This window comes from Haemaphysalis longicornis, unplaced genomic scaffold, assembly GCF_048455015.1.
Source record: "Haemaphysalis longicornis isolate Haplotype H1 unplaced genomic scaffold, Haemaphysalis longicornis Haplotype H1 scaffold_8, whole genome shotgun sequence".
In the NCBI taxonomy this organism is placed as follows: domain Eukaryota; kingdom Metazoa; phylum Arthropoda; class Arachnida; order Ixodida; family Ixodidae; genus Haemaphysalis; species Haemaphysalis longicornis.
In genome coordinates this window covers 76,096,862-76,108,855 of record NW_027526445.1, presented here as the reverse complement: position 1 = coordinate 76,108,855, position 11,994 = coordinate 76,096,862, and the positions used below count along the sequence as shown (strand labels likewise).

The following is an 11,994-nucleotide window of genomic DNA, read 5'->3' as shown; positions in this document are numbered from 1 at the left end:
GGGAGCCCTTCGTTTGAGCCGCCGCCGCCGCGGGCGTCGGGGACGCCAAAAATGGCACGGGCGGTGCGGTGGCGGTGGGAGCCGATGCGGGGCCCGTGGTGTCCATCACCTCGGTACCCTCCAACGCACTGGAGGATGGGGAGACAGAGGCGGGAGCGGCACCGGTCCCGACCGAAGACGTTGCCACCACAACCGCTGCTGCCTCAGCAAGCGGCGTGGTGGCGGGTTGGGCTGCCAGAGGCAACCCAGGGGGGGGCGGAGAAGGGACCAGGTCAGACTCGCTGAACTGGGTCCCTGTGGAAACCAGACGCCTCTCCGCCCCCTGGCGAGCTGCGTCGGCGTACCTCCCCAGAGGGAAAGAGGCGAACGTCTTCCGCGCCTCTGGGAAGGTGATGTTCTCAGTTACCTTGATGTTGATTATCTTTTTTTCGGTTTGAAATTTTTCGCACTTGCGGGAGTAGGCTGCATGCGGCCCCCCGCAGTTTACACAAGTGAGGGTTTCGGATTGGCAGTTCTCGCTCGGATGATCGTGCGCCGCGCATTTTGCACACGTCGTTCGGCCACGGCAAGAGTTCGTACCGTGCCCGAACCGCTGGCACTTAAAACAGCGCCGCGGGTTCGGGATGTACGGACAGATGGAGCAACGGATAAAACCTGCATTTATGTATTGTGGAAGAACTGCGCGGTCGAAAGTCAAGATAATGTGTTTGGTGGGAATCTCCTTGTCGTCTCTGCGGATGGTGATGCGTCTCACGGCAGTGACGCCCTGATCCTTCAAGCCGGCAAGGAGATCCGCATCCGTTTCGTTCAAGAGATCCGTCTCGGATATCACACCTTGCGAGCTGTTGAGGCTCCGATGGGGTGTGACCCTGATGTCTAGATCAGCCAGTCTAGTCTGAGCTAGAAGCTTCGTGGACTGCTGCTTGTCATTTACCTCGATTAGTAGTTCACCAGACCTTTGTTTTTTGCACTTATATGATTTTCCTATTATGGCTTCAAGATATTTTGCGATCAAGAAGACTGACTGAGATGCAAGAGGGTGGGTTGGATTGAGGGACTCCATGACAAGAAATCGAGAGTAATGATCTGGTTCAGGAAATGTCAAAGATGGCAATGAAGGAAAAGATACTTCGGTGCGGCCCCTTTTCAGGGACCGATCACGTTTGGGGGGGGGTTTGAAAATGCCATACAGTATGTATAGAAGCAGGGGACGGGGGTACTTTCTTCCACAACCTTACCCTGATAGCTGAGGAGGTCCCGGAGCTCCCTGCCTGATAAACAGACAGGGAGCCCATCCGCCGGAGCTTGACCTGGGCTCCGACGGCCACCGTTCGTGGTTTCTAACCCTCCACCTATAAACACATCGCCACGGTTGGATCCAGCTTATGTTTGGGGGCTCGGGGTCCGCGGTATCGCCAGTACCGTCACCAAGATTGCTCAATGTGCCCCGTGCGGGGCAGCGCTCGGAGTTGCTCATCGAAGAGTGTTTGTGAAAATCCTGACCAGAAGTTTTGTTTTAAGTGCGAATGCACTTCTTAAGCGAGCCTGAATCGTCCGCCGCCGTCGTCCGCATAGTAACAGCTGCGGGTGCGCGCTCCTCGTCTTCCTCGTCTTCCCTAGCAATGGGGGGAGATGGACGCGTGCTAATCTCCTCCTCCTCTCTCCGCTCAGTGACTGCGGGTGTTGGGCACCTCCTCTCCACTTCGGGCGGGAGAGCTCTCGCGTAGCGCGCGCTCCGCATTCCGACGCGTGAGGACGCTCGTGTAGCCCTCGCCGTAACGGCGGGCGCTATTCTCCTCCTTTTCTCTCCGCTCAGTGACTGCGGGTGTTGGGCGCCTCCTCTCCACTTCGGGCGGGAGAGCTCTCTCTCGCGTAGCGGGCGCTCCGCATTCCGAAATGTGAGGGCGCTCGTGTAGCGGCCGCGTGGCGCGGGAGGGTATTAGTCGAGCGTGCGCCGTCGTCGAGAGCGGTCGCTGGTCCTGCATCTCGATAACGACGATGGCGGACCGGGCAACGGTACCAGCAATAACGAGTGAAATATCTTTCTTTGTAGTTGTGTGCGTGTTTGTGACCTCTCGACTACTCATTAAGATCACGATATCCACCGTAATCGCGCAATCAACAACCGTGCATTCGCACTTACACACTCTCCCCCTCGGGGAAGTGCGAGGGAATTTTTTGTGTTGTTTTTTTTTGTTTTTTTTTGTATTGTAAGTTGTACTTTTTTTGTTTTTGCGTGTGCGCAATGTCAAGATTGACCACTCCGCCCGTCGGTATTTATTTGTGTTTCTTGAATAATAGTTCCAAGTCTGCACCGGTCCTCGTGTACTTCTCTATGTGCGGTGGCCTTCTTAGCGGAGCTTACACCTTTAATCATATGCAACAACTCGCCAAACAGAAAGTCCGTTTAAAATACTTACCTGCCTCAGCTTCTGGTGTGAATATCATCTAAAACAGAGACACTCTTTTTCTTTAAATGTTAATTTGGTTTTGTTTTAAAACAGTAAAAGGTTAAAGATATCCTGGAGTGCATTTACATTGTTATCTCCCCATTCTGACAGTTTTTTTAATCGCAACTGCTATATTATCAAACCGCTTTTTTTCGCCATGTAGATATGCATGGCCGAAGCTAATGTCATTTATAACTTATGTCTTTTGGTTTGAATGATAAAAGACCTATGATTTGAACCTTTCCACCCGGTTTCTCATCCAAAAAAATTGAATTGTTCCAGCATGTGAGTAAACTTCTATTTGCATTCTCAAGCGCAGTATCCTTACTGCGCATTTGTATGGCCGAAGTGGAAAGTGCCGTATGTGTTGCACCTATAATAGACGAGTCGCAGTTAGACATGTCTGGAGTTTCTCTTGTGCTTCCTGAAAAGATTCGTCTAGGAGCGCTCGTTTGGATTCCATTTGCCTCCTGATAATCTGCTGCCGGCGGTGTTCATATTCATATATTATACGTAGTGAAATATGAGATTCAACTTTCTCACTTTATTTCGCCCCATGACTATCCGACACTATATTTGAATTTAAAAAAATAAAATGTAACGTGAATTTAACGACTTGTTCCAACATTCTATGCGGAACCAGAACGCGTTCCTTTAGCAATAAAGGAACTTGTAACGGGAAATCTTTTTCAAAATTAAGAATGAATAAGGAACGAGCTTTCCTTCCTGTTTTAGAGAAACGTGTTCCACACTATCCGGAACTCCCGCCCCCCCCCCCCCCCCCTCAAAATCTCTTCCCGTATTCGCGTCTGAGGCGGCCGTGTAGGAGAAGGCGCTCGAAATTCATAGAATACAGTACGAGCCCCCGCCATCGCACTTACTTCGGAGACGATCGGTGCCGGTGCTATTAGCTCCGACACACTACGCGAGATCATCCGCGCCGTCGTCAGGGACGAGCTTCGGAAAATTTTTCAAAAGACGCCACAACCTCAAGTCGCTTCTCTGACTGACGTCATCCCAGAAGAGCTCCAACACTTGCCGGCGACTTCTACACCGTCGGAAGCATCCCGTTAACCACAAGCTATGACCTACTCCGCGGCCGTTCGTCGACCCCGCCCTGCTCCAACCCTTCGTCAAGAATCCCCGCCATACCGCCGTCCACTGTCGCCCGAACGACCCTTTGCAGCTAAAAACCAGACGACGAGGAATGCGGACGTATGGCGAACGCCCCATAATCAGCTGCTGTGCTACCACCGCGGAGAGGCCGACCACATATATCATCGTAGCCCATACAAGACACTCGGACTTTGTGGTTTCTCCGCTGAAGCACCTCACCTTCTCCATAGCCAACGACCACGTGAGATCGACGAGTATCTATATCAAACCACCTGTGGCCCAGGCCGTTTCAAGCGTTCGCCGTCGCCCTACCCATACTAGTCGCCGAACCGTCGTAGCAATGATGGCTTCGCAAGTGGAAGCTCCCCTAGCCTATGCAGGGGTAACTAACAGCAGCAACATCTGGAGATAAAGTTGCAAAGCTGCGGAAAAAATGAAAACCCTCCAACGACCCGCCGACTCGCTGAAGATCATGATTCAAGACACGCGAAGTACTTCTCATCGATGGATCTGAAGACAAGCTACGGGCAATTGAAGTGGCACCCACGCCTCGTATATCTCGACGACCTTGTGGTATTCTTCCGGACTTTAGATGAACACTGGCAAGCTTGGAGTGCGTACTCGAGGCCATCGGTACGTCGGGGTTAACGCTGAAGTTTGAAAAGTAGGCTTGCGCTAATATTCGAAAATATCAAATATAACTCCAATAATAAATATGCTATATTCGTATTCGCTTCGAAAACTATGTATTCGAAACATTTCCAATATTTGAAAGTGTTCGAATAATCAGCTGTAATTGGATTGATTGGTTTACGAGGGACGCGGCTTTACACATTGGAAAAATGACCAAAACGCGGTTTTAAAGCCACATATTCGGCTTCTATGCGCGCTATCTGATTCGTTGGCGAAGTTTTTTTGCTGAAACACTTCGCGAAATGGCATCAAAAACGTTTCCCAGCCGCAATGACAAAATATATGCGCAAAGTGGCCGAAAAACTTCAATTTTCGGAGGGCGGTATGTCCGCAACGGTGCCATGGGATCGGCCGAGCGATCCTTTTTCCGGAATTCGCCTTCTCTTTTACTTCGTTAATTCACAAACGCACGAGCTACAGAAAAAAAGAAGCACAGACTAATACAGAAATAGTGGCGGAAGCGCGATTGGCTTTCGGGTAGGCGAGCGTTGAAACAGGCCCTACTGATTTGGCGTCGCTGCAGGAATGCAAGATGTCGACCGCCTGAACGCGTGACCACGTGCGCGTGGCTGAGTCCATTTGCTCGGCTTAGTTGGACCAATTTTCTATTCACTCAATTTATCTGGTGTGGTATTCAACACAGACATTATAGCAATAACAATATCTCACATCAAACACCAGAGGACGGAAAAGTGGCGTGGCTCCAAAGCCAGAGGTCATTGAAAGTTTCGTGGTGCGCATGAATTTACCCTACACTCTAAGCTGGGTAACCCTTAATAGAGGTATACATTTTCGAATTTTTGTAACCTATAATTTATAAGGTACAAATGTAACCTATATCTTCGTAACCCTTATATAGGTATACACGTAAGGGTTACTCAGTTATCGGTTACTTTGCCGCTTTCAGCATGTATACCTTTATATAAGTTACATCTACCGCCGTCCAAGGTCACACACCTGGAAGGTGTCATGTTGCGCGCCAGGCGCGCTTTCGCCGGCGCCGCTGCGGCGACGCCCCAAAGGCGCCTTTCCCGCGTGGTAAACAAATATCGCGTTAGTGGAAGACGATATGTGCGACCATGCTGTCCATTGCGCCGTCTAAACTTTTGCGTCGGGTGTCTTTTGTCCGTCCCTTGAACAAACTGCCAGCCACACTGCTGCGGCTAAAAGAGAGGTTACTTTTATAATTCCTAAAATTGCGGTACTAAAATGCTGGAAAATGTTGTCTTAATATATATGCATTGCATTACCTGTTCGATAATCGTTACCAAGGTTGTCACCCAAAAATCTTTGTGAGTATTGGCAACGCTTAAGTCTTATAAACAGGCATAACTAAATTTAATGTTCGCATCAGCTTTGTGCCGTTTAAGAAACCAGAATCAAACATGCATGATAGGTCTTTTAATAAATTTCGGGTATGAATTTTAGCTTTAGTTAAACAACATTAGGCTTTAGTGAAATCAAGCTTTAGTGGAAACATGCACTTGATAGCATACTTCAAAAGGACGCCAAAGTTATAACATAGCCTTAAGCCAAAAATTCTTGTCTGACAACTTAGGCCATGATTATCAAAAGAGAATTGCAGTACATGCACACATATTTGCGCCTTTAACAGGAGCACATTTTAAAAAGTTTGGCATCAGTAGTTTTGAACATTCACATTTATTATTATGAAACACCTGTGGGCTATTTATTAAAAAGCAAAGCTGCGAACCACCGTAATGTAATTATCGTTCCTTAATGAATATTAGACGAGTGCGGATTCCTGGGCGAACTGGTGTTTCCTATATTGCTTTAGACTTCCAGGTAAAACTCGGTTTATTCATATATCCTTATTTAACCTATTTAATAAATGTTACGTGAACAGCTTCACAAACATGGCCAAATATACAGATTCTTTACCTCAATATTTGATGTATGCAAAGTATTTCTAATTGTTTGGTACTGCAATTGAACAATTTCAGACGAATTCGAGTTTGAGCTACATATATAAGATGGTTCTCAGAGGTGCACTTTCCCAGTACAGCGTTATTGTCATGGTTCCCCACAGAAAAAACACAGAATGTGGGAAAGTAGAAAGAACATTTATTACAAATTCACTGTTTATACAAAGCAGTGTTTATGGCTATGTTCCCTGCATTCCTGTTTCACTGAGAGTCTAATATTACACTGGAATTCACTTGTCTTTACGAATCCATCTTTACACTTCCCTCTTAGGTACCTCTTTACAGTTCCACCTGAGTTGTGATTCCCACGCCAAGTTATGGTTTTTTATGCAGCACTAACAACTTTCTAGGCCAATTGTAATCTGTCTTTTGGACAAACTTTAAATGGGATCTATAATTTCCTGCATGAAAAAAGGAGCTTGGAAACATTCAGAGATAAGCTTCGCAATTTACGTAGTACACAAGCAGGCACAAAATCAAGGCACGCTGAAGATTTCCCCGAGGTCATCTGAATGACTTGTTCCCTGCTGCCGCAGATGGAGGTATATATGTGAGGGGCCGTCACTTGGATTTCCCCACCTTGAAGAGCCATCTACAGAAAATTTCAGAAAAAGAACAAAATCCAGTGTACCATAAGCCCCTCAACCAAATCTCAGGCATGTGAAGTACGAAAACTATATTGCACGAAAATGAAGACGGAGACCAGAGAATGAAATGAAAGGCCACACCAGAGAAGGAGTGATTTAGGGCCTTTCAAATAATTTCACATCATTTCAGTAATCGTTACACAGAGTAATTTGGCCTCATTGTTCACAACAACGCGAAGCCACTATAGTCATATCGGCCAACCTTCCCGAATTTTAATCGTGCCGTGTTCCTGTTTATCTCGCGAAATGTTTCTGCATGCTCACCCAGAACAGGCAGAAACTTTGGGCTACGAGATAAACTGACATACGTTTGCAAAAGAGAAAGCACAAACATTTCCGCACCTTCATGTGGAGTCACTACTACACGCAACAGAGCGAACGTCGCCCTAAACCCAGGAAACGTGCTTTCACGATGCTGACGCCGTCTGCGTCACATTTCTCGCTGTACTTAAACATCTGCCTCCGCGTCCCCCCCCCCCCTTTGTACTGGCAGTTTCATTTTGAACGAGGATCCCACGTGGAAGCCGAAACGTTTTTCACTTCAGTAAGGTGTTCTTCTACCGGTGGTTTCTTCCTCGGCTATTCGTAAAAAGGAATCGACAACTTACATTTTTTCTTCGTTGAAATGTGTTGTGGGATAGAATACATCTAGAACTTGCACCGATCTTCAAGTGGCATTCCCGGGAGGTCTGTACCTGTAATGAATCAAAGGGTTACTTGGGTTAAAATTTAATAGGCTTTAGAGCTGGGCAGTTGGTATACAGTCATAATGAAAGAAGACCCCAAACTTGACAAGACGAAGAAAAGAACACAGCACAAGCCCTCACTAACAACTGGAGCTTTCTTAAAGAGCTCTTTTCGAAAAAGAGTTCTTGTTGGCTCTGCAAAAACTGAAAAACTACAAAGCTCCATGCTGGGGAAATGGGAAAGCGTTATGTGAATTCATAAAGTTCATGTAGTAACGAACTGATAGAAAGAGTCATTAAACATGAGGCGAAATAAGATACGAAATATAACGTCATAACACTTGAAGTAAGGCCTCGCATTTTTACAAGTGAATCATACTTTTGTCTGCGCAGGCCTGGGTGCCATCTTTACAAAGAATATTTGAATGAATGAGTTTTAGTTATTGCATTTTCATACCGTTGTTTCCACGGAAATCAGACTTCATTTCAACTTGTGTCATACGCAGGGGAGTCCTGATTGTCAGCTCAAGGAACACTGCCTGCAAGAAAAACAATAGTGCTCATAAGTCATAGCATAGGTAGCCAGATGCAACCACACTTTTCCAACAGCCAGGAACCGATGAGGGTGCAGCACCCATTTTCACACCTGCACTTACTTGTCTCTGTGTAATTCGTCACAATTTCTGTATCATCAAAAAACAACAACAATCAAGCAGCCTGCATGCTGGCTCATACATACCACCATTCTGTAAATCGCTTTACTGCACTACACTAGTATAACGCGAGACAACCATTTGCCCTGCAATACCACGCGAATAAATAAACGACTGATTTGTGCGAATGGGAATAATAAACCCACTTAACATGGTGACAATGCCCCGCTACCTAAAAATGACTAACACCAAATTTACCCACTCAAGGAAAAGAATGACAAAAATGTTGTAGATATAAAAACTTTTTATTGTGCGGTAAGGCAAACTTTCAGAAAAAAAGAGGCTTGCGCTGGACAGAAGTGAGTTTAGAAATTTCGGGCAGCATTTAGTGGACTACTTTTCTGCAGCACACACCTTGTGTTTATCCGGATGTATTACTACAAGACCAATAAACTAGACACCATTCCGAATATATGCAGCGAGAAAAATGAATATTTCCCGATAGCTGAAACAGAATGATAATACCCAGAGAATAGCGCTATAATATAAGACTTTATTGGGAAAAAAGTGCGCCCGATGCAGCCAACAGCGTAAACAAAACGCTCAACACCTGACGAAGGCGCGCAGAGCAGAAAGCAGGCCACGAGCGCCGTTATCTGTTTAATGTACGGGCTTTCACGATCGTCCGCTCTAATCTGACGCAGCGAACGCAAGCCCGTGATTTCATTCAATTGCCGTCGCGGGCAACAGAAAACGTCCAGCGAAGCAACCAGTCGGGTAACGAAAATCCCTCTCGAATGCTGCAATTTCAAATTGAAAAGCCCCCAGCGAAAAGATACATCCAATGAAAACACGGAAACCGTTGCGGGAGTATACTCACCGAGTTCGCTTTCACTGGCGCCGGGGCATTGGTCCAACATGCGAACTTGACGCTGGTCGTAGAATAACGGGCCGTGTAGCGCTGCCAGTGGGCTCGCTGCAGCCTCCGCGACTCACGCCGACAAATAAGTCTTGTAACAGCCATCCTCGCTTCATCGTAGGGGTATCACAGCGGTAAAAAGGCTCGAGTGGCGCGAAAACGCGGCCACCGGACCTGCGGGCGCCGCCATTTCTCTATATCCCGTCATGCAACAGAGAAATCAACGGCCGCCTGGAGAGAAGGCGCGACGAGCATCTCTTATAGGTTACAGGGCGTTTTATAGGTTACAACGTAAAGGTTACATGACGGATTTTGTTGATGTAACCTATAAATCATTAATGTAACCTATAAACCGCTTTTAACTTCCCGCTTGTAACCCTTAGAATGGACTGGGATGAAGAAAACATCAAAATGGATCCATTGTAACCTTTATTTTATAGGTTACATCCCTTTAGAAGTTACATTATGGGTTACCAGTATTAGAGTGTAGAGGGTGAGACGCGGTGTGCGCGCTTGTGATAGCGGTTAGTGAAGTGAACTTGTTGTCTGATTTGCGATGCTTACACGCTTCGTTATTGCAAAGCTTGACAGTAGCCTCGCTAGCCTTGGGAAGGAAACGGTCGACGCGTCAAAAGCTTCATCGCACACGGCATAGCCGCTGCGCGTTAGAGCATCTTCTGACTGCGCAACGAGGTACGAACGAACGCCAGTAGTTGTAATTATGCCTCAGACGTTAGATTTATTCTTGAGACCGACCTGACGGGCCATGTCACGGATAAACAAATAACGACATGTTTGGGTATACGAGCCCCGTATTGCGGTGGAGCAATACCGCTTTCTTGGCAACGTTTGCGGTGCACTTCGAGTAATCATGCAAACATGTCTGACTTAGGAATAAAACGTGTTCACGGCGTTAAAAATGTTCCTTACTTTCGTAGCAATTACAGAATTGTTTTTTTAAGAAATTTGACGTATTATTGAAATTTTATTGAATCTACAGTTTAGTGCATATTGGCGGTGCAACGAGGCGTTTGGAAGCCCTGAGTTTTAAGAGTTCTAAAAACTGCATGTATTGAAGTTGGAGCTATCAGAATAATATACAAAGCTTTCAAGTACCTCCTTTGTATCCTTGTGGTATGTCAATGAACACCTCTACGTAAGCTGGTACTTCAGGCAAGGTTATCAAGCATAAAAGTAATCAAATCGCAGTTTTCAAACTTAAGAAGAAAGAAAAGAGTGCTTCACTTCTTGCAATGGTCACAAAACTGCAGAGGGAAGTTTTCCAGTGTAATACAAGCAACCAGCTAACCTACTTTACCACGGCAAAGCCATCTACCCCACCCATTTGGTCCGCAAACTGGGCTATGCTATTTTCACAGAGGAGTTGAAAAGGATATTTTATTGAAAGAAAAAGGTGCACAAACCATTTTAATTTTAGAAGAAGGCATTCGAGAAGCCCCGTGTTCAAAAAGACACAAAAGCTACAACCCTAGCGACTATTGTAAATGGAATCTATATTGCAACTTCGGAAGCCGTTTTCTCAAAACAGGTTTTTTGCCACCGACGTCGCTCATTCCATTGACGTCTTCGTGACCGCTAGACCTATTTCAGTTCCGTTCTTTGAGTTACAATCCTTGATGAACAGTTCAGGTCATGGCACTCTGGGGTTTTGAGGTTTACTTTTGGCGATTTTTTTATTCAAATAGTTGCTCATGATCTATATGTCTATTGTACATTGAAGTCTCAAAAAGACTGAAAACTGAAAGAAAATGTTTTCCCATAGAAACATATAAGACTGTGATCACCTGGCACATTCAATGTGGAATGCAAATGACTTCTAACAGGTTTTCTCTCATGTTTTATAAGCCGGTTAATCTCGGCACAGGGTGAACAGACAGAAAATATTATGAATAAAAACGTTTTAAAATAATAAAAGTTTTCAAAATATAACTTTGGGATTCTTATGTTGTTAGTGCGGAACAATTTACAGTTGCTGTGCTAATTTTCAATGTTCATTGTGACCTTTCCCCTGCCATGTCAACCCTTCACGTTTAAACATCAACACTTAAAACCATCGAACATGGTAGAGTAAAGCAAAAGCAATACAAAAAAGACTTCCAAAGGATGGCTGCTGTAAAGGAGAGGTAGAAATTTGTTTCACTACTTGCGTTGCTTTTGCGTGGGAAAAGAAGCAATTTCCCGCGCTCCTCGCAACCATTGTGAACAGGGGAGGAGAGGAACTATAAGTGCTACTTGTGAGTTCGTTCTGTGGGTTGAAGTGTGCTTCCATCCAGATTAACGGCTGCTGATAAGCCCACCCTTGTAACCGAAAATGATTGCCGAAAATATTGAAGGCACGTTTTCGTCTACGACAACTGTCGGGTATCCACCACGCAGCAGTCACGGTGCCGGCACTGTTTCTGTGGGCAGGGGTGAAAAAACCCCATTACTGCAAGCCTTCAAATAGTGCGGTTGGGACCTTGATGTGGGTTGTTTGTTTATGTTTGTTCAGGGCTTCACCAACGCGTGACACAACCGCAGACTCCGAAATAATTCCGCATGTAAGCTTAGTGATTCTTATTTATACAGATTTAAACCAAATTGTTTCGTAAGTTTGAAAACTGCGAGAAAGCTGACGCCGCAATTATAATCGCTGTTTATCAGAACCAGTTGCTCCATTCGTGTTTTGTAATTCCCATTAAAGCCCAAACGAATTGGTATTGAAACAGTTAGAAAACAGCAGTCTCATTCGTGACAAGCAGTGCACAACAGGTGAGGTTTCTCCAGTGGCCAGATGTCCAAAACTAGTGTCCATATTTCATTTTCCCGCCCTACAAACAAATCGTTATCGTATCTTTGCCCTTTGAACGCTTTATTCTGCCGA

General features: G+C 45.7%; 1 long non-coding RNA gene across 1 annotated transcript; it reads right to left on the bottom strand.

The window, feature by feature from the left end:
* Nucleotides 1–6,387: 6,387 nt before the first annotated feature.
* LOC144149708 (uncharacterized) lies at nucleotides 6,388–8,146 on the bottom strand. The gene is made up of 3 exons (XR_013318349.1): nucleotides 7,996–8,146; nucleotides 7,461–7,547; nucleotides 6,388–6,797 (listed from the first exon to the last, which is right to left on the bottom strand). It is a non-coding gene; the product is annotated as an uncharacterized LOC144149708 (long non-coding RNA).
* Between the last annotated feature and the right edge of the window lie 3,848 nt (nucleotides 8,147–11,994).